Source organism: Quercus lobata, chromosome 4, assembly GCF_001633185.2.
Source record: "Quercus lobata isolate SW786 chromosome 4, ValleyOak3.0 Primary Assembly, whole genome shotgun sequence".
Taxonomy (NCBI): domain Eukaryota; kingdom Viridiplantae; phylum Streptophyta; class Magnoliopsida; order Fagales; family Fagaceae; genus Quercus; species Quercus lobata.
The window spans coordinates 1,434,483-1,448,330 of record NC_044907.1 but is presented as its reverse complement, the minus strand read 5'-3'; the positions used below and the strand labels follow the sequence as shown (position 1 = coordinate 1,448,330).

General features: G+C 35.3%; 1 long non-coding RNA gene across 1 annotated transcript; it reads right to left on the bottom strand.

Annotated features, from left to right (window-relative positions):
* Positions 1–1,829: 1,829 nt before the first annotated feature.
* On the bottom strand, positions 1,830–2,718 carry LOC115983594. Its single transcript, XR_004090110.1, has 3 exons — positions 2,627–2,718; positions 2,353–2,516; positions 1,830–2,259 (listed from the first exon to the last, which is right to left on the bottom strand). It is a non-coding gene; the product is annotated as an uncharacterized LOC115983594 (long non-coding RNA).
* Positions 2,719–13,848: the final 11,130 nt, after the last annotated feature.

Sequence of the window (13,848 nt, the reverse complement as noted above, 5' to 3'; positions counted from 1 at the left end):
TGATTGATTTCCCTAATATTCTGACTAACTCATGTGTATTAATGTTTAATATCCTCTGTTATGTTCTTTCCTTTCCGCAACAAAAATGTTTAATATTGCTGTTGTAATTGAGTTTAGGGGCTATTTGGTAATTTCCCACTGAGTGGCTAGATATTTTTTTTGTTTACTTTATTATTATTATGTCTGTCTGTTGCGATTTGTCTAAAACAGTTTTGCCTACCATGAACACGTTCGTGGCAGACCTGGCCTAGTTTGCGCACAAGCCGGTCCAACCCAAGCTGAAGCTGGATCGGTCCTAACTCTCTTATCTAGAAAACTTGGGCTTAGTGCAGCAGGAGGCAACCAAACACCACTAGCACAGTCCACCACCTTACAAACGTCATGTGCACTGGTCGTCCAACCGTCGAACAGGATCGTCACCTGGTTCCCCCAATAAAACGTCATGTGCATCATCTTCTTTGATCTGATCTTGTTTTTCTGACTTTGCTTTGCTTTTCTTTCTTTTTTCTTTTTTTTTTTTCCTTTAAATTCCAAAATTTTTTTTTTTTAAAGAAAAAAAAGAGTCAAAACGACGTCGTTTTGGCTCAATTAACAGCAAGACATAACTATAGTTTAACAGAGTACCAAATTAATAATAATTGAAAGTTAGAGGATTGAAATGACAAAACTAAAAGTTAGAGGACTGAAATGAAAAAAACTAAAAGTTAGAGGATCAGTTTTGCATTTTTGCCCAAAAAAGACTATGGTCATAACACACCAAGTGCCAATAAATTCAGAGTACTAGCCCACTTCTCGTTAGTGGGCTAATTTGGAGTATGTAAGCCTCTTAATTAATTCTTAAATTATTTTGGACGTAAGATGAAGGGCTAGGAATTAATGCTTATATTCTTAAATAAGCTAGAAGTGGGCTAGGAATTGCCATGAGTAAGGTGAAGTGGTACGTATAAAACGTTTTCACCAAAAAAAAAAAAAAAAAAAGTGTCTATAGGTATCAACCGCTTCCATAAATAAATTTAACCATTTCAAGCTATATAGTGGGGATAAATCTAATTGTGTCTCTGTTTATAGAACTATAGAGTGGGGATAAAGTTATTACTTATTATGTCTTTAAAAATTATTATATGACTCATTAAATCATTTAAATAAATTATATTATTATGAAATAAGTCATATAACAAAAAATATATATATTTTTTAATAAAGTTTCAACCTATGATGTTCACTTCTGACGATTGTGCTTTTAATCATAAGACCAAAACATCAATCAGTTTTTGGTATAGACAAGGATTGAACTCTAAATCTCTTATTCAAGAATCAGAGACTTTACTAATTAAACTAACTGAAACCCACTCAAAATATATGTTCATACTCAATTGAGTTGACATGTAGTGGGTTGGATAAACTATTTTTCAAATTGATTTAATTAGTAGTAAATCCTATTCATTATAAATATGTTACTTGTATGGTACCACTAGCCATAAACTGATAAACATAAAACCATGTGCCTGGTCCTCTGGTTCCTCTTAACTCTCCTAGTCAGTCCCTCTCTTATTACGGAAGTTAATTCAGACTGGCATATACACTAGCACCAGATTTTATGTGAATGAATGATCTAATTAAAAGCTATCTCTACCTTCTAGAAGTCAGCCTACCGAAACAATCTACTAATTATTTGTTATTTTCTATTAGATGAACATGAAATTATGCATGTTCATTCAAACAATTACAAAAAACATATCAAAGGCTAATACTTAGGATTGAAGCCCACTAGCCCCATCCCCCCTATTTTTTACCTATCAAAAACATATATTTCCTTTAAAAGAAAAACCGAGGAAAGGTAATACTTAGGATGATAAGCTGATTATGACTCTGCTTAGTACTAGTTACCCAAGGCTACTTAATGCCCAAGGGCAGTAAGTGCTCTGGCAACACCTCAAAAAATACAACCTCAATTTGTATTTTTCATCTAATGCCCATGAGAGTTATGAGCAATGGAGACCTATAGTGCTACAGACAGGTCCCCCCAGTCATTATCACTATTACACTATCAATAAACTTTTCATGCCCAATACTGAAAGTATTTTTCCATATCTCAGTCAAGAATGTAAAATTCCTTAGTGCAACCAACATGAACTTGGAAACAGTACGAGCAAGGTCCACTTACTTTTCACATGCTCCCTTCCTGTACTTATCTGCCTGAAATATTTTTGCACCTCTATCATACCAGGATTTTGTATAATTTGGATCCTGTTTTAAACTCTAACAAAGAAAAAGATAGAAAATCCTTGATGAGAATAGTGCCTTTATATGCGTGAGAAGGGTTGTATTGAACTAAATATGTGTGAAGCTTACTGGTCTCTCAGCATTAAGATACCAAGGTGCAGACGACATATACTGAGGAATGTGAGGGTTAATCTCTTTTCCATCTTCATCAACCTCTGCTGGTGCAAGCCCCGCTTTACGCGCTTCCTCCAATTCAAGCTGCTTCCGATGATCCTCTCTAGATTTGAAAGCCACTGCAACACCCAGGAAGTAAAACAGATTAACCAAAAATAGATATTCATGATAGAAAATTAGAAACAGTCACCAAAAGGTCAAAATAACAAGGGCAGCCACTGCAGTATACCATAAATGACCTGTACTCCTCTTGTTCAATGTTTCTAACTTCAAACTCGAGACTCTTTGTAATCTTTTTGAGTTATTGAATATATTTCTTGGCCTTCGGGTCGGGTTGTCTCAAAAAAAAAAAAAAAAAAAAACTTAAGACACTACTACAACTACAGTACATAAACAATGAAATGAGTATTAAGATAATTATTAATTAGCGCCATACATGGCAATCATTATTGGCTATTATGATGTGTATTTCTATTTTTTTATGGTCAAATACCTCTTTACAATTTTATCTTTTTGATAGTTGGCCATAATAATAGTAGCTACAAATTTCATTATCACTAGTTATTCAAAAAATTTATATATTTATTATGTAAAAGACATGCAACGCTCCGCTCACATAAAGGTGGGACCAACCCTACGCAATAGAAGACATATACTTGTTATATTATATCCTCACTTAGTCAACAGCTATAATATCAATTTTAATAGGTTGGTATGAGTCAGTTTTATCGTAAACCAACCACTTTAATCAAACCAATTAGGTGAAACTGCGCAATTAATATTGTAATAACCTTAATTATGTGTGCAAGCCATGGCCACGTATCTTAAATACAAACCCTTCTTTGATGAAATGAAAGCCCTTCTCTTAAAGTCCAATTTGGCAATGTTCAAGGACATATGTGTGCAAACCATGGCCACAATTTGTTTTTCCCTTACTCCTTGATGAAATGAAAGCCCTTCTTCTTAAAGTCCAATTTGAAGAAATTTTTTGTAAAAAAAAAAAATTAATAAAAAAGAGACCATCCCTAACTCTTAATAAATACAATGAGACCTCTTGTCCCCCTATCTATTTATTATGTGTATGGAGATGTTGGGTTTCCTTATCTCATAAAAGTGTGATGCAAAGCTATGGGATCCATGAGAGCTTCGAGAAATTTTCCTGCAATTTTGCATTTATTATTTGCGAATGACCTAATATTATTTGCCAAAGCAAACATGAAAAATTGCAGTAACGTGAAAGAAGCCCTTGACTCGTTTTGTGAACTCTCTGGCTAGAAAGTAAGTCTTAATAAGTAAGTCTTTGTGACATATTGTGGGTGTTGGATTGACAACTTTGCCAAATATGTTTACTTTACCATTAAATCATGAAATTGAGGACCCTAATTGAATATTTAATCCATTCATTTAGTGGTCGATTAAAACATCATTAGATGGTTGATTAACTTATCATTAAAGATATATGTTACACTTTATGATTAGAAAATTATTCACTACTCTTATGCTACTCTCTCCTTTCAATAATTTTATTTTTTATTTTTTTAGAGGGTTTCAACCTATGGCATCTGCTCTTAATGATAGTTCTTTATCATCAGACTAAGACACCAATTAGTTTTTGGTATAGGCAGAAATTGAACCCCAGATCTCTTATACAACCATTAGAAACTTTACTAGTTGAGCTAACTAGAACCCACATATAGCTCTCTCCTTTCAATAATTGATAGATCTAACCACACTTTTAATTAGTAAGACCTAAGATTTATACTAGGGAAGGAAGTACCACATATAGCTCTCTCTCTCTCTCTCTCTCTCTCTCTCATTTTATGAGAAATCAATCTAAGAGTTTTATACACATATGGGCTAAAATGCCTTCAAGTACATTTTGTAAGTTTGGAGTTGTACTCTTACCACTCAAACCATCAAATTGAATGTTTAATGTGAAATTGATTCCCAAAAAAAGAAAAGAAAAAGAGTTTCTAATTAGAGTTTGAACTCTCAATTTGATCATAATCTGATTGGATTAAAGCAATTCAATAAGAGGGAGATTTTTTTTGATCACCTTAAATTAAGAATTTTCAACCCTGTTAGGTTTCATTGTTTGGGTTTGGCTTACCTCCAATACATTTTAGAATTTTGACAAAAACATAGTCCATATGTACTTCAAACTCCCTACCACTCTGTGTAATGAGATTGAAATGATGATACACAAATTTTGGTGGGGGCAGTGAAGTGATCAACAGAAGATCCATTAGACCAAATAGAGCAAACTGTTGTTGATGGCCATTTTGGAAGCCCAAGTGGAAAGGAGAAGCCCAGCAACACAGACAGAAAAGAGTTAGCAAATGGATAGAAAACCCATTAAGCCCAAGCGGCAAGAATAATGGATCACAAGTCCATGAGATAAACAAATGAACCTTGAGGGGAGTAAATGGGCTTAAAGGAGCCCAAAAAGAGTGAAAAAAAAAAAAAAAAAAAAAAAAAAAAAAAGCAAACCATGGACAGTATATGATGTGGAAAAGTGAGAATGGGCTATATCAGGCCCAAAGTAATGAAAGTAAAGAAATTAAGGGGTTGATGGCAAGCCCATGAACCCCAAGGATGAGGGATAATGTAATTGGGCCGGGGAAGCCCAAAGAACTCAGTAAAAACCCATAGGAATGCAAAGTTAAGAAAAGGGCTGAGGAAACCGAAGGAAAGCAAATGGGCCAGGGACACTCAAGAGAAAACAAATGGGACACAGGAGCCCGCCAGTGATGTAATAAAAGAACCAGTGGCCGTATTGGGCCATTGGGAGAAGACTAAACGGCAGGCCCAAAGAGGTCCAGCAAGATTGAGACAAACAATTTCGTAGCAGGAATGATAGAGTAGTATGGCAGGAGATGGTAGTAGGAAAAAGGGTGAACTGAAGAAAGGCAAAGCCCACCGTCAAGCAAGGCCCAGCCCCTAAGTGAGGCAAGCCATAAAGGAAAGGGGAACCAAAAAATAGTTAAAAAGGGACAGCAGACAGTGCAAGCCAACCACGACAAACGCATGAGCAGCAGACAGATTTTGGACATACATGAAAGAGAGGCACATGCAAGACCTAGACCTCACTAACCTGTACCCAGCCAATACAGGATATAGTGAGGTCATGGGTCAGAGGTAAGAGGGCATGGTTTGGCAGTGGGGAGAGAGGAAAAACCTATTTTAAGGTTCCTGCTCAGGCTCTTTTGGGGGAAGTGTCCTGCTGGGATGACATACTACCCAAAAGAAGCAAAACTAAGTTGAAACCACTAGATGCATGCCATGAGGGATAGGGAGAGAGAAGACATCCATACCATAGTAGGAAAGGGTGCTACAGCAAAGAAATAAACAAAATAGTTTTCTTTTGTCTGACGATGGAGAGTGGCACACAGACGGACCAATGGTGGTCAGCAAGTACACCCAGACCAAACAAAGGTGGTTAAGGACTAAAATAGTAAAATCCAGTCACGGTAGGCACTATAAAGAGGCTCTTGCCATGTACAAGAGGGGGATGACACAAGCAACATGGTATTAGGAATTTGAAAACAAGTATTAAAAAAAAGAAGTAGAAAGAAAAAAGATAAAAAAAAGAGAATATTAGAAGAGAAGGAAAGAAAAAGATAGAGAGTTAAAGCAGCAAGCATGCACCAATAGGTTGATTCCCTTTCTCCCTCTCAATCTCAAAGTCCTGCTCTCTGTTGGAAACAAAAAGTTCTCTTATGCACCAACCATTTAGGTTCGCTTTCCCTCAAAGTGATTAATTTACATGGTAGGATCTCCCTGGGAGATTATTCACTTTGAGAAGAGGCGTTCTTCCCTCTCTAGTTTTGGTCCTACGGATTAGATTTAATCTGATTTCTTTCCCTTTTTAATTAACCCATATACTACCCTTTTGTTTCCCTTACTTTCCTTATGAAAATAATTGTTGTTAAACTATGATTATCTTTTCTTAAGTAGGGATTATCTTTTCTTAAGTAGGGATTATCTACTTACTTTAATAAAGAAGTCAAAGTACTTTATTTTATCTTATTATTATCATATCTGCCTGCCATGACTCATCTGAAACAGTTCTACCCGCCGTAAGTGTGCTCTTGACAGACAAAGCATAGTTTGGGCACAAGCCGGACCAAATTGAGTTGCAGTTAGACCAGTCTCAACTCCCTTACTCAGAATATTTGGGCCCAGTACTGCAGGAGGCAGCCCAACCCAGCCCAATTTAACTAAAAAGGCCCACTACAACTGTGTTAACCCAAACACCTTGATGGTATGGGTTTCAGAGAACTATAGAAATTCAATGACGCTATCCTAGCTTAACAAGTTTGGTGGTTAATGGATTATCTAGAGACTCTCTTTCACAGTTTTTTTATGGCAAAATTTTTCCCTAATGGCAACATTATGGAAGTGAAGGAGGGGAATGACTCTTTTGCTTGGAAGAGCATCCTTAAAGGCAAAGATGTGATAAAGAAAGGAGCCCAATGGAGAGTGGGTGATGGATCATCAATACAGATATTCAAGGATAGCTGGCTACTTACTCCTCATCATAGTAGGATTATCTCCCCTATAACTTTCTTTGATCCTAATGCTCCAATTTCGGTTTTAATTGATAAAGAGAGGAACTGTTGGCTGGCTGATGCGAATGATAATAATTTTTTTGCCATTTGAAGCTGAGACAATCAAATCCATCCCTCTCAGCCTGTCTGTCAGCAAGGATAAACTATTTTGACCTAGCAACTTGGATGGAGTTTATTCCATGAGGTCAGGTTACAAGTTGCTACTCTAGGAAGAGTCCAATGATAGACCAGGCTCATCCATTGATGTAGGGAATAAGAAGTTTTAGAAGAGTATATGGAGTTTGAAGGTCCCTAATAGACTAAAGTCTTTATTCTGGAGAGCCGCATCAAATTCACTACCATCTCGGACCAAACTCTTCAAAAGGAAAGTTGTATTAGGCCTTTTATGCCAATGCTGTGGTTCAGACCAAGAAACTGTCCACCACGCCATTTGGTCTTGCCCAGCTCTAGCTACAGTCTGGAATCAACACTTCAGTTGGCTGACCAAGGAAACCAGTAGCAGTAGTAACTTCTTGGATGTTATATAGCTCTGTTTGGAGAGAAGCTTCCTCATCGATCTCTTAGCCATGACTACTGCACTAATCTGGATGAGAAGGAACAAACTGAGAGTGGGTGAACCAGCAATGCCTCTTGACAAAATCAGTTCCACGGCCATGAAGAATCTGCAAGAATTCCAGAGGTCACGACCTATTAGAGAGATTCCTAAATCATTCCCTTGTCAAGATAGATGGAAACCTCCTCCTAAGGATTAGGTTAAAATCAACTTTGATGGCACTACCTTTGCTGAGAGCAACCTTGCAAGTCTTGCAGCTATAATCCGCAACGACAAAGGTCTTGTTATGGCTGCCTTTTCACAATCAATTCCACTGCCTACCTTGGTAGAGATGGTGGAAGTGTTAGCAACACGGAAAGCAATATGTTTTGCACAAGAACTGAACTTTGCTCAAGTAATTTGTGAGGGAGAGTCTGAAATTATCATTAAGGCACTGAATGGTAATAATTTCTCTTCCTCCATCTTTAGGCATATCCTACAAGATATCAAGTCAGTTTCCTCCTCTTTCCAAAACTCCATCTTCTGCCACACTAGAAGACAGGGGAATAGAGCAACACTTGGTCTTGCTAGATTAGCCAATTTGTTTTTCAATTTTTAAGTTTGGATGGAGGATATTCCACCAGATATAGCTAATGTCTACCTTTTTGAAATTACTTAATAAATTTCCTCCTACTCCGATTGGGGTGGTTTCTCAAAAAAAAAAAAAAATATATATATATATATATATACATACTTTTTTTTTTTTCGTGAATATTCCCTCTAAAAATAAATTTTTTTAAAAAATCATACACTAAAGGTGAGTGTGTTAAAAAAAGTTATGTGATGTATGGTACAAGGTAATATTTTAGGATTTCCAGTAAAACATGTGGGTATCTAGATTCCCAAACTTTAAAAAAAAAATTTGAATTTTTTTATAAATTGACAATTTTAACCCATTTTCCCTTATCATTTAAGCAATTGAGGTAAAATATAAAATAAATCATCAATATCTTTCCCTTTGTCTTTATCTCTACCTACCAAAACAACATAAACAAATAAACAAGATAGACAACTTTATTGATATATTCCTTAACAAAGTTCTATATAGGTTTCACGTGTGAAAAAAAAAAGTTTGAAGGGAACCCTCTATTGTTGCCAAGTATTCACTTTTAGTGTTGTATGTGTGTTGCTTAACAAATTATTATTGGATCCATTTTCAAATTATTTGACCACTATTTACTATATTCAAATAATGGTGTAAATTATTTGTTTGCTTTATAGATACTTTTTCTTTAATTGGTATGATTTATTTTATTGTATTCAGCCTTTAATTTTGGGGTAACTTTATCTCTTATTATTGTAGTTTGTTATTTTAAAATGTTAGACTATAGTTTTAGTAAATTTGTCATAATTTATTGTTTATACCTTATATTTCATTATTTATTTAGAGGAATATTAAAAAAAAAAATTGATATTGTATTTATAAATCTAAGGATAAAATGAAAAAAATAAATAATTTATTTAAGATTTTTAGGAATAAACCAAACATAATAATCTCACATTCTTAAGAATCTTATTAGATTTTCAATTAAATCAAATATAGAAATAGTTACATTTTTAAACATTCAGATTACAAAACATCGCATTCTCAATAATCTAAATGCTAGGAGATGTGAATATCCCTTGTCAAACGTGGCCTTAAAGAATTTTTAAAGTTTGATGCATGATGTCATGATGATGAGACCTAACATATATTTTTTATATTGGGAAAAGCCCACGTGGCATAACATCCATGATCCAACACAACAGTATATTCGATTAGGAAAAGGAATAGAGACATTTGTCGGATGTAAACATTCATTGAGTTTCACGAAACAAAGATTGAAAGAAATGGCATCACTCTCTGCTTCTGTTTCTGCTTCTGCTTCCCTCCTAGGGTTTCGTAGTCCAAGTGGAAGTGGAAGTGGAAGAGCTCAAATATCCACCACTGATGTCCTCAATCTTAAACAATTTGCTTCTAAAGTCTCTCCAATCCCATCTTGTTTCAGGTACTTCCAATCTGTACTGTATTTTTTCTAAAGTTGCCTCCTTTGTTTATTTCTGCTCAAACCCATCAATCAAGCAGCTGCCTCCTGCCTTGTTCCGTTTGCCTCAATGTATTCGCTGAATTTTTCTTGTTGTGAGAGAGAGAGATTTGGCCAGTGAATGTAGGCTTGTATGAATCTTGTCATTTGAAAATTTGATGACTTTGCATCATTTAATTTATTTTGTTATTATGCTTTCTGTCCTCCCCATTTATGTCGATGTCATTATTTACACTTACTTTCTTTAGGCAACCAGTGAAGCAGCTTATGTAATTTAGTCTTGAGTTGTTTTTTTCTTATTTGGTATGATACTTAAAAGTTGTATAAAAAATTGTCCCTAGTCTCAATTATAAATTTTCCTTGATATTCTTACTCTTGTCAAATTGACAGAGAAGTGTTGATTGACAACTTTTATCATTTTTGGGAAAGCATCCCCTCCCATTTAAAGCCTCCAATTTCCTTCAATTTTAATCAAAATGTAAGAGATGTGGCATTTTGAAAATCCATTGGTCTTAAGAAAAAACTCATGTAAACCACATGAAATCAAATAATTGGCATGTGTCTCACATCTAGTTGAAAATTGTGGGGAATTGGAAGTTTAAATGAGAGAGGATCTCATCTCATCATTTTTATTGTGATTGTGTAACAAATTTTTTATCAACCAAAAAATCTACTTGAAAATTAGTGGATATCTATTGAATTTATGTGAGTTTTAGGGGCAATTCTTAGTTTCTTACATAGCCTGAAGTAGTGCTGCAAGACTACCTAATAGCCTGTTTGGATTGAGGGGAGAGGAAGGGGGAGTGGAGGGAAATAGAGTAGAGTTGTCTGAAAATAGGCTAATTTTGGGCCAACTCTACTGTCTTGGTTGGATGCCAGTTTTTGGTTATCTTTGACTTTGACCAGACAATGTGGGTCTGATCCTATTTACTGATCAAAAAGCAGGGTTATTGACACACATAAATCCTATCAATGCATATTGTGTAGTGCAGAAAAATAATATTAATAGTAGCACTGTCCACCATCATTTTCACAATTTCAACAGTATCCAGGGATTCTTTGTATTGCATGATTAATGTTCATTATAATTTTCTGGCAGCTGCTGAATTAATCATAGAGTTCCTTGTGCAGCTCATGGATCTGAATAAATTTCCAACTTTTTATAATTACAGCTTCTTTTGTTCTCTACAGCCTATTGCACTGTTTAGTACCTTCATGGTTCTCTGAATAAATATGCACAAGAGATGATTTTAGTGCATTTGATGGTTTTCTAGTTTTAGGCTTCTTGCATAAGTTCAAAAGTTTTGGACCTTTAGGCACTCTGTTGAATTTACTGTTTTCTGCATTTTTTTAGTACAATAGTGTACAGATATCTCTCTTGTTTTTGCTTTATCAATGGCAGAAGGATTGAGTAATTTGCAGTTGCCATGTTTTCTTATACATGAATGAAGTTCAATTAATGGTGTGTAATACTAATAAAGTTGCTGGTAAAATTTTACTGCATTGTATTCTAAACATTAATTTCTTTCATTCAGGTTCAAGAACGCTGCAAGATTGCAAAAAAGGCAAAGGTTGGTTGTTGCATCTGCATCAAACTCTATTCCTTCAGGAGATTCCAACAAAGAGAAATCAAGTGGGATTAAGACGACTGATGCTCCCCAGGGACCTCCATTCCTTACCGTTTTGGCTGGTTTCTTAGTCTTTTTGCTTGTATCTTGGATTGTCGGATCCATTATCTTGTGGCTGATTGGCATAATTGTTAAGGTGCCACCATCAAAGTAGGACTGTAGTTGCAAATTCCTGTTGAAAGCTTGAATGGATTTATAATTCAGATTGGAGTTCATCTTAATTAATTAGGATATATAATATCCTATATTACTCTTCCTGCCTAATTAATTGTTGTTGATGATGATGGGGAGGAGTTAATATATTATTTTAATGTGTTGTAAATATTATTTTAATGTATAGAATTGAAGAATAAAACATGTGATGAAGGGGATATTGTAAAATGATGTGGTAAAATAATAAAGTAAGCTTTTAGTGTGTCAAAATGTCATTTTTTATTTATAGAAAAGCTGATGGTAATTTTAATTTTATTGCAGTACGTAATTTTAATTTTATTGCAAAACTTATGGAGCGTATAACAATGTAGTAAAATTTTGTGTAGTGATTAATGGGGCTGTGTATTGGAAAGGATTACCATACATAAGTTTTTTTTTTTCCCTCTCATAAATCAGTAACATTGTTTGAATGCAGAAGTATGCACAAACTTCACATTTTAATGGGAGGTGGAATTTGAAAGTTCATTGGTGTCATAAGAATTTGGTACTTAATATTTCTTTTAATTCTATTTTCTTGATTCTCCACAAAATTCTGTAGCAAGATTGGCAGCTCTGCTTAGTAGGAGGTAGACTTGTTTGGGTAGTTTGTGCTCCAATGCCCTGATCCTACATCCTAAGATTCCTAACCAAGATTCTTCTAGGTTTATTGACCAATTACTAAAGAAGATTAGACAAAAATTTGCTAGGCTAATCTAAGGTCATGGTAGTATAAACGTCTAACCTTAATAGAATACATAGAAGTATGAGATGTGTAATAAACTATCATATCTGTAAACCTATATCTTCTAGGAAAAATAAAAATTAAAAAGACCTCTAAATCATAACTTAGCTTAAAAGTAATATTCAACAATGACAATTTGACATTCACTAACATCATTCCAGACGCAGTTGGCGTCCATTGGTAATGACCAACTTCTTCCTGCTACATAAAATATCATGAGCTCCGAGAATATTCAGGATCTACATGTAAAATCCCCATTTTATGTAAGAGAAAGATATAATACACTGGACTGGACACATTAAATAATTTGATTCAGATCCCCACAAAAATAAATAAATAAATAATAAAATAAAATAAAATAACAACAAACCAATGAACATTCATTGGATCTTGCCCGATTGCATTTAGAGCTAGCTTAATGTCTGTTTGCATTTGTGCATCCCCATGTTAGGCCAGTCAAACTTGTGCAAATGAGGAGGGTGAGAACTCTGCATTGCAAATGACATAAAATAGAAGCCAAAAGTAGGCTTAGGGTGTGTTTGTTTCATGTAAAATATTTTTCAGAAAATACTTATTTTCTGGAAATGCTATTTTCAGGAAAGGAAAATAATTTTAAGTGTTTGGTTGCATTTTAGAAAAATGTTGTGAAAAATATTTTATAGTGTTTGGTTGTGTTGTTGAAAATACCATAGAAAACACATTTTCTACTTGTTGCTCACATTTTCTCATATTTTCTCAGTTGCCAAACAAATATATAATTTCATCCCTCAATCCAGAAACACAAATAAAACCCAGAAAAAAAAAAAAATTCATAATTCGATCAAATTGAGAGAAGAAGGAAGAGAGAGAGGACGATCGGTTTTGGGGTCGAGGACGATCGGTTTTGGGGTGCGACGATCGCGATCAGGGATGACGAATCGGTGCTGCGACTGCAATCGCGATCGGCGCGAAGGCGAGATCGTGATCGGGGATGACGAATCTGGGTTGAGGACGATCGGTTTTGGGGTGTGACGAGAACGATTGGTTTTGGGGTGCGACGAGAACGATTCAAAGTCGAAGTCGAATGGCGAAGTCGAAGGGCTCTGGGCTTTGGGTTCGATCTCTCTCTGGGTGTGATCTCTCTGGCCGGAGCTTGGTTGACCGGAGGGGTGTGCTCTCTCCCTCTCTCTTCTTCCTCTATCTCACTCTCACTTAGCTCTCTCTCTGTTTTCCGAAAAATGGTATTTGAAGGTAAAATAAAAAAAAAAATCATTTTACACCCCAACACCCGGTCAACTGAAAAGTATTTCCGAAAATGCTATTTTCCATGCGCAACCAAACACCCACATTTACAGAAAAGCATTTCCGGAAATGATTTTCACCCAAAACAAACACAGCCTTAAATGCATTATTAATCCTTCATGTTTAGGCCATCAACAATTTTAGTCCCTAAAGTTTCATGTGGTCACTTTTGGTTCCTTAGATGACATGGTTAAACTTAATAACTGATACATCATCACTCTATAGGGACTTAGAGATCACTTTTAAGTTTATTAGAGACTAAAATTGACCACTTTAAGTTTTGTACAGACTAAAAGTGAGGACTTTAAGTTTTAGGGACTAAAAGCAATCACTTTAAACTTCAAAGATCAAGATCGCTCGTGGGCAAAAGTTAGGGACCAACAAAACAAAAGTAAGAGGCCTGGGGGAGATCCATAGAATC